This window comes from Vipera ursinii (genome assembly GCF_947247035.1).
Source record: "Vipera ursinii genome assembly, chromosome: 3".
Classification (NCBI taxonomy): Eukaryota; Metazoa; Chordata; class Lepidosauria; order Squamata; family Viperidae; genus Vipera; species Vipera ursinii.
The window spans coordinates 197,047,004-197,056,619 of NC_139516.1; positions in this window are offsets into that span (position 1 = coordinate 197,047,004).

Here is a 9,616-nt window from a genome sequence, read left to right on the forward strand (position 1 = left end):
ACCAGTCAAAGAATGCCGACTGGTGGCCCCCAGGGGGAGGGCGTTCTCTGTGGGCGCGCCGGATTTATGGAACCATCTTCCAGTCGAGCTCCGGATGGCGCCTGATCTCCGCTCCTTCCGGCGCAATCTTAAAACCTACCTCTTTGAACAAGCTGGCCTGGCCTGATGGGATGGAGTCGGGTTTTATAAACTGATCTTAACCTTTTAATCTGTATTAATTTATTACGGGCATTGCTATTTAATTACTTTTTAATTTTTGTATCTGGCTTTTTATTATGTATTGCCCTGTTCACCGCCCTGAGTCCTTCAGGAGAAGGGCGGTATACAAATTAAATTAATAAATAATAAATAAATAAATAAATAAATAAATAAATAAATAAATAAATAAATGCCAATTGCCAAGCTGGCAGGAATAGCCAATACTCCAGAAGATAGGCTTAAGATACAGAAGGATCTGGACAGACTCGAACACTGGGCGCTATCTAACAAAATGAAATTCAATGGTGAAAAAAGTAAGGTTCTACATTTAGGCAGGAAAAATCAAATGCATAGGTATAGTATAGGTGGTACCTTGCTCAATAGTAGTAACTGTGAGAGGGATCTCGGAGTCTTAGTAGACAATCACTTCAATATGAGCCAGCCGTGTGCTGCAGCTGCCAAAAAAGCCAACACAGTGCTAGGCTGCATTAACAGAGGGATAGAATCAAGATCAAGTGAAGTACTAATACCACTTTACAATGCTTTGGTAAGGCCACACCTGGAATACTGCATCCAGTTTTGGTCACCACGATGTAAAAAAGATGTCGAGACTCTAGAAAGAGTACAGAGAAGAGCAACCAAGATGATTAGGGGGCTGGAGGCTAAAACATATAGGGAACGGTTGCTGGAATTGGGTATGTGTAGTTTAATGAAGAGAAGGGTAAGGGGTGACATGATAGCAGTGTTCCAATATCTCAGGGGCTACCACAAAGAAGAGGGAGTCAAGCTATTCTCCAAAGCACCTGAAAGCAGGACAAGAAGCAACGGATGGAAACTAGTCAAGAAGAGAAGCAACCTAGAACTAAGGAGAAACTTCCTGACAGTTAGAACAATTAACCAGTGGAACAACCTGCCTCCAGAAGCTGTGAATGCTCCAACACTGGAAGTTTTTAAGAAGAGACTGGACAGCCATTTGTCTGAAATGGTATAGGGTTTCCTGCCTGAGCAGGGGGTTGGACTAGATGACCTCCAAGGTACCTTCCAACTTCTTCTTCTTCTTCTTCTTCTTCTTCTTCTTCTTCTTCTTCTTCTTCTTCTTCTTCTTCTTCTTCTTCTTATTATTATTATTATTATTATTATTATTATTATTATTATTATTATTATTATTATTATTATTATTATTATTATTATTAGCTGACGAGATTAGAGAGACAAAGACCCCTAAAATCTACATCCCCCACCCAAACTCTAAGGACAGGAAACATGACCATTAGGACATAATAGGATTAACCCACCAATATAAAAAAGGACACATTGACCAGCAGGTCAAAGTTCACGCCACAGGAACAGGAACTCCAAACACAAAAGCCCAAGAAGGTATAAAAACCCACCACTCCCAGCAACATGTGGTCAGCTGCTCCAGAGCCACATGTCTTGTAATTCTTCTCTTCAATAAACTAGAACCTTCTTTCTATAGCAGTCTCCATTTTGTTTATTCCCGGTTTAGACTGGACCCTGATGAAGACCTTTCTTTCTACAGGTTCCTTGGAGACCAGTTTTTCCATAGACTGGAGGGGGCGTGCTTTTTGCATGTTACCTGCATCCTGTGGATGGGGCTTTGCTTGTTTGCGCAGCCCAGTTACTGGCATGCTATGGATTGGTGCCGGTCCACTGACTTGGGGTTGGGGACCCCTCTGTTAGAGCATTTATGCACAGAGCTAGTAGATCCGAAGATCCATCAATTCCCACGATAGACAAATGGATGGGAAAAGTAATGGAACTGGCTGAAAAGGCAAACCAAGCTGTCTTAATCAAGAAAAACAATCCATCTAGCTTTGTTTCCACTTGTGCTTCTAGACTTGGTACTTGAAACAGAAAAAAAAATACGAAACCTTAATTTTGGGTTTTGATGATGAGATTAGCTTGCTGTTATAGAAAGGGCTAGCGGTTACAAATTATACGAGAGTAAAATGTTGAGTCTGCAATTTTGCTTTGTAATTTACTGGACTGAAAAAAGTTGGAAGTTGCCGCTTTAAAAAAAATCTTTTCTCTTCCCTTCACATCTCTTTTCCATTTTCTTTTCCTTCCTTCCTTTCTCCATGTCTTTATTTTCAATTGTATTTTATATTAAGATAAGCATCAATAAAATCTTTGAAAAAAAAAGATGACTTCTAAATGTAGTGCTGGATTTTATAGATCCGGTAGCCCATATACTGTATAACATTTGCATCATTCTAAAAAAAGCCATTCTCAGTCCAGATGGGAAACCTTTTGAGAGCACCAGATTAGAAAAGGCTTGTTTAAAACCCATCTTAATTTTAGCCTGGTGGGGGTGGCTGGGTTATTTAGGGTCCCCCCCCCTTCTCTTTATCGCTGTGAACACCAGATGGCACTAAGAACTTACAATTTTTACTGATCATTTCTGGGGGTGGTGAGGGGTGGTGGTATAAGAATGGAGTGTCTTTCTACAGGTCAGTGGGATTCTATGCAAATATCTGGAAAATTATATATTGATCCTTCCCTAATGCTGAAGAATGCATAGTTGCATCGCACAAGTAAGCCAAAGTTAATTGGTTTTGGGAACATGTAAATTGCAGCTTTATGTTAGGTTTTTCTCACTGCTGAATATTTCAGAGAAATGTAGAATCACTGCATAATGGATGGTTATAAAATATAACCAAAGATTAAAATACTGTTAAGACTATTAACATATTTTATCCATCAGCATAGCTTCAAAAAGATACTTTTTTTCAATTTGTTTCTCTAGAGTTTACCGATGTCATATACTTCCTGCTGACAGGGTTTTTTTTTGTAATTGCTGTTTTTAACAAATCTATTGTTTTATTGTTTTTTTCTATATTCTGATTTCAGGACCAATTCTATTTTTAAAATTTATTTGATTTCTAAAATGCAAGAGGTGGTAATGAACAAAAGGCCATTTGGGTTAGCTAAAAATTGCTTCATCCTTCAATCCAAATCAGATTTATCTGAGTTTAAGTACAGACATGGAAACAAGCAGGCTTCTGTATAAAGTAATAGAACCTCGTCTGTGTAAATTAAGATTCTGTGGGTTCACATTTCATACTGATATGTAACATGATTTGTTGAATTTTTGCTTAGCATCATATGTGAAGTTAGACTCAATATTCTTTTAAGCTCAGTGTGTTATGAAACCCCAGCTGATTGTGCTTTATTTAATAAACCATGGCTAAACAAACCATAGTGTTATATAGCATAGAAATAGAAAACAGGTGCAAAACTCACACAGTAATGCACAATTCTTTTAAAGGCATATTTCCTCACCAATTCATTTTACATGTGTGTGGGTTTGCAGCTGGTCTCCACATGTAGCAAAATGCTGTGATAGTACCTATGTTGGCAGAATCGATTACAGAGCCCAGGTGAGGAATCTATTTTTATATTGCCACGACTTCTCCCTCAGATCCTCTTGGAAACAGTTTCAGCACAATCTCAGAAAGAGAATGCTACTCTGAGACTTTAACTTTGATTTACTGTAATATTGTGGTAGGTCTTCATTGAAGCCCTGAAGCCCTGAAGTTCTAAAAAGATTACTGTCTAGATTTTCTTTGCATGTCTTCAGACAGAGCTAGGAAAGAAGGTAACAAGGATGTCTACATTAATCTTCAGTGAATTCCCTGCTAGCATGTTGGCCTCAAAGCAGTTCTTTTCCAGCTTGCATATGACCTTCAAGAATTGTTGGACTGAAACCCCCATCTTTCCAAACTATAGCATGGTGCTGTTGTCATAGGTTATGGTCATAGTCTACAGAAATCTAGAAGTCTAGATAGAAATATAGTCCAGCAATAGTTATAAAAAATCAACTTTAGAAAGCGCTTAGTGAAGTAGAAAGAATGGATTCGGACATAGAATGTTGCAGAATCTGTCCCAGCTTGCCTTGGTTCCAAATGATAGAAGACTAGCACAGGACAGGAATATTATCTTTTTCCTGAATGTCCAAAAGCTTTATTTGAAGAAGATGCATTGATTTATTCTTACAAGTCTCTCTCCCCCACCCCCCAATCCATGTGTCTTGACATGAAGTAGTCTTGATCAAGAAAAGGCAATCCTTCAGTAGCTGGAGGAGGTACTCAAATAAACAAACAAAAATTAGTGGGCTCCTGGAAACAGGATGATGACATAATGAGATTATAAGAGTAACCAGTTACTGCATGCCAGCCATCTTTTTCCTGACTGATGTGAACTGGGGAGGAATATATATTTTTATAGATATACGGGGTGGCTCAGTGGGTTAGGACGCTGAGCTTGTCAGAAGGTTGGCAGTTTGGCGGGTCGAATCCCGAGTGCCACGTAACAGAGTGAGTGCCTGTTACTTGTCCCAGCTTCTGCCAACCTAGCAGTTCGAAAGCACGTAAAAAAATGCAAGTAGAAAAATATGGACCACTACAGTGGGAAGGTAACAGCGTTCCATGCACCTTTGGCGTCTAGTCATGCAGGGCACATGACCATGGAGACGTCCTCAGACAAGTGCTGGCTCTTTGGCTTTGAAACGGAGATGAGCACCGGCCCCTAGAGTCGGAAATGACTAGCACGACTATCTTCCTTCTCAAAATTAAAATTAGACTGCTGATTTTGGATGGGTTAGTGCCAATCTTTGGTGGCTGTATACTGGGGAATTTTGGAGAGGATGAGTTACAAACTGTGACCTACTATTTTCCCCTTTCTAGTCTTGAGACTCTGGCTGGATGACCTCTAATGTATATCATTCCCCTTTTGGATAAGTGAACCATAGAATCATATGGTTGGAAAGTCATTTGAAGCTCTTCTAGTCCAACCTCTGGCCAAGGAAGAAATCCTCATACCATCCCAGACAAATGGCCAACCAATCATGGCTTAAACATTCCCATGACCCCAGAAGGCAGGCTGTTTCATTGATTAATAGCCATCATGGACAGGTAATTCCTCCTTATTTTGGATTTGAGCGGCCTTTGTAAAGCTTCCGTCTGTTGGTTCTGTTGGTTCTGTTGGTTCGTCTGTTGGTTCTGTTGGTTCTTCTGCTTTTTTACTATTTCCCCCCCCACTACGGGTAATAAGTGCATCCCCTTTCTAGCCCTTCAAGTATTTGAAAACTGCACCCATCTGTCCCCTGAACCTTCCTTTAACTATTCTTCAAAGGATTTAGCCTCCAAACCCTTCATGTCACATTTATTCGCACTCTTTCTAATTTCTTAGCACCTTCTTCTACTGCAGCAGTGAAAACTGGGACACAGTATTTCCAAGGTCAGCCTGACCAATGCAACATCGAGCAGAGTGATCATTTGCTATGATTTTGACACTACCTTTCTGTTGATGCAACCCAAGACTGCATGAGCTCTTTTGGCAGCTGCCACACACCACTGGCCCAGTATGGCAGAATCATAACCTTGGCACTCCTCCAGATTATTGTTAGGCATTTTCATGTATTTTGCATGCCAAAAAACATCAACAGCAAATAGGCATCAAGCCAGATAGGGGTACTGCCTCACTGAGACTTCAGCTGGCTCCAAAGAAAAATACAGAGCAACTGCTCATTGAAATACGTGCCACTCAAGAGCAGATTGATTCTTGCATCAAAACAAAACAAGATCATTTGAGCAACCAATGCAATAGTTTGCTGGTTCTTCTAGGTGTAGCTTCCCAATTGGATTGGTCTCAAAATGTCCCAAAGATTTGCAATTCCTGTATTCATTTAAACAATTAGGGCATTCATCCTGGCACCTCACATTATAGCAGATGAGCCTCATAGTTCACAGCTGTCTTCTCTAACATCTGAAACCATTTTTCAGTATCTGCCCATCTGAGGAAGTCTTCTCTCTATGACTGATGGTTGGGTTGGAATCTTGATTTATGACTTAAAGATCCTATGTCTCCACATAGACTTCTCAATTAGCAGAGCAAACTTAGCTCTGTTCAGAAGAAAATCCCTTTAGATTTGTGCATGAGTCAGTATGGGATTGGAACCTAAAACTTAAATATTTAATCAAAGCATTGCACATAATGAGTCAAATAGCAGTTATGATGTGCATATTTAATACAAGTGCATTGTAATAAGTGTTCCCATAGAGCATTCCCTTTTTTCTCTCAACTCTCTAAAGTCTGCAGCAACATCTGCATTATCCCAAAAACAAAGAAACAATGTTTCTCGGTTCAGATTTTTTTAAAACTAATATGCAAATGTAATTAATAAATGTATAGCTCCATCAGTCAAAAGTCAATTGGTTAATTGATTAAAATGCCTGTGCCCGCAGTCTATAAATGTGTGAAAACTAGAAGTTTCTTTTCTCTTTTTTTTTTTTAACTTCCATCACTAATGTGTGAAGCTTAGGAGAAAAATTCCTCAGGAGCAGAATGCAAGTATGGACAGTACATTAAGAAAATAAAATGAAAAAAAAGTGAAAAGATGCAATGAGAGGGGAGTTAGTACAATCATATGACAGTCTTGGTGAAGAGATCAAAAGAAGGAATCTTTCAAGTTACCAGGCCTTTTTAAAGCACCCTTCTAAAGCATTCTTTGTTAGAGCTCTTTGAAGACAGTGGAATCTTTAGGAATCAGGACAGGGAGATTGATGCTATATTAAAAAAGGAAGGCTGGTGAAAGTCTTCCTCTAAGAATAAATGTCTTTCTGTCTGAAAATGATCCATTTAGCAGATAAGGTTGAAGTTTGGACAATGAGAAGCAAAATAGCAGGTTATCATGGGCAAACATTTTCCCAGCTGAGAAGAAGGTATGGATTCTGCAGAGATGTTGTGTTATCTGAGTGAATCTTGTTGTTTTGTCAATGTGTCATTTGAGAGAGATTTCAATCATCTGCTCTTCTTGGCGAATAAGAGGAGAAAATGTGCCTCAAAGCCACAAAAAACAGAGGTAAAGAAATATTCTAGTGTTATTATGTTTTCACCCATGGGATTCCATGCAGCAATGAACTGCATAGAACAGAACAGGGATGGGCAGTTATCAGCACAAACAGCCCAAGAACTGGGCCTAGCTTCCAAAGCACTTGGATTTTTTTTTTAGCTAGACTTATCAAATTGCAATCACTTTGGTAGTGACAATTGATCAAAGGCTTGATCCAAGTTAATTTTCAAGGAAATACAGTTAGTCCTCAATTTACTATCATAAGAGTGCCCAGTGCTTTTTTTGTAAAAGAAAAAGGTGCCGGAACTCACACATGTCATACAACCATGGCCCAAGATCTCCAGTCCTTTCGCCGCGGCCTCAAAACACTCCTTTTCCACCTGGCTGACCTGGACTGACAGGCATTTTAATTATGTTTACAATTTTTAATTTATTTTTAATAATTTTAATTTATTGCACAGATGATTTTAATTTTATTTTTATCTTAATTTCTGTACTTATTATATGTTATTGTTGTTAGCCGCCCTGAGTCCTTCGGGAGATAGGGCGGGATATAAATCCCATAAATAAAATAAAATAAATAAATAAACCTGCCTTGCTTACCCTACAAGGTTCCATCCATAAAAGGTGCCGGAACTCCGTTCTGAGCGTTCTATGACAAAAAAAGCCCTGAGAGTGCCTGTCCATAATGGTCACAAATTGTACTAGCCATAAAACAGGTCGGTCAGATGACTAAATGATTTTACAATGTTTTTTTTTAAACTGTGGGCATTAAGAAACTCACTGCAGTCATTAAGTGTATTCGCAGTCGTTAAGTAAACCAATGGATTCCTATGGGTAAAGTTTTGCTGAAAACTGAAAGTAACCGCCAGTTTGTGGCAAAACCATCGTGAAACATTGTCACATGACCCCGGAATGCTGAAAATGGCCAAAAAGGAGCCATATTGCCCAATGCCCAAAGTGCAGCCATGTGACTGTGCAGGAGGGAGCAACTCTGGATCCAGTTTATAAGTCCCCATTTCCAGGTCTATCGTAACTCCAAACAGTTGTTAAGTAATACTGCTAGTAAGTCACAGACTACCTGTAAGAGGGATGATATCCTCTTGCAGGAAACGACAGAAATGTATTCTCATTCTACGAGTTCTACGATTCTTTTAAAAAAATGATGCTTTGGGACGATGATAGTGAAGAAAATTCAAACTTGAGTTTTCTATCAAAGGGGCTGGGCACTGCAGATGAACACTTTGAACACTTTGCTCCAGGAGTTTTGAAATCAATGTATGGTTTGTATGTCTCTCTTAAGGAGCAGCCTCTCTCCAAAACTTCAGTGTGCCTCAGGATCAGCTGTTCAAAAGTTTTGCAAAACAAAACTTGGCCAGCCTTTAGAGTCAACTGGCAGTGCATTCATAGGGCAAAGGATATTTGGTCTTCCTTCCCCCCCTTCTTCTTCTTTTCTCTTGTGGGGCTCAAAACCTCCAAGTCAGCAAGCAAAGAGGAATCGTGACAAATAATATCTGGTACAATGAACAATAATAAAGCCTAAGAAAGAGATTTAGGGCTAGGGGAGAAGGGGAAAAAGAATCTATAAAGTCAGTGTTGATTCAGCAGCGCTGAAAAGCTGCTGAGCACACAATTTCTGAGGGTGATAGATGGGCACATGACAGCATGGATCGGATGGTGGTGTTTTAAAAGGATTCTCTGAATCCCGATTCCCTTTGCCTCGTGTTTTTTTCATAGAAATTGCCTGTCAGGGGCAAGATTTGCAAAAGGAGATTCATGGCACGTTCCCACTGCTGCTTTTCTCAAAAGTAGCCCCACTACATTCAGAAGGGCTACTCTGAGGAAACAGGTCGGAGGGCTCCACAGATTTTGCTGGGTTGTGCTGTCACTCTGCCAGGCCTATCCGACAATCACAAAAGAACTCCATGTGGACAGGATAAATGCTGCTCCAGACCGGCTTGTTAAAATGCATTGGAAGCTTCTTTGTGGTTGATTCATTTTTGTCCCAAGGCTCTCTGAGACCATCATCCCCCACAAAAGGCAATTTATAACAAGTGGTGAAATCCAGCCAAGATTTTCCGGACTAAAGAGCTGAAGTGATTCAAAGCTGGCAGAATCTTTCAATGCTGCTACATGTTATAAACGTCTGGCAGATCTCATCTGGTGTCTCAGGCTAAATTGGAACAGAAATTCAGGAAGGAACACCAGTTACAAACTAATTTCATGTCTAAAGAGATGGTAAAATGTTTATTCTTCCTTTTACTGCATACTTGTTTACAGCGGAGGATCAAAAATTGGGCTTGTCAAACCTACATTGTTTTTTATAGCACACCCAAGGTTTATTAACAAGAGCCAAATGCAAAAGAAATACATTCTGAATTAAAGATCAAACTGATTTAGAGCACAGATTGGTTATGTTCATACAATATCCCAATCCTGCTTTAAAAAAAAAACACAGTATCTCTGTTCTGGTCAGACCCCACCCAGAATATATGGGACACAATAATTCAAAACAGTAACAAATAGGCAAGTCCAGGGGTGGGT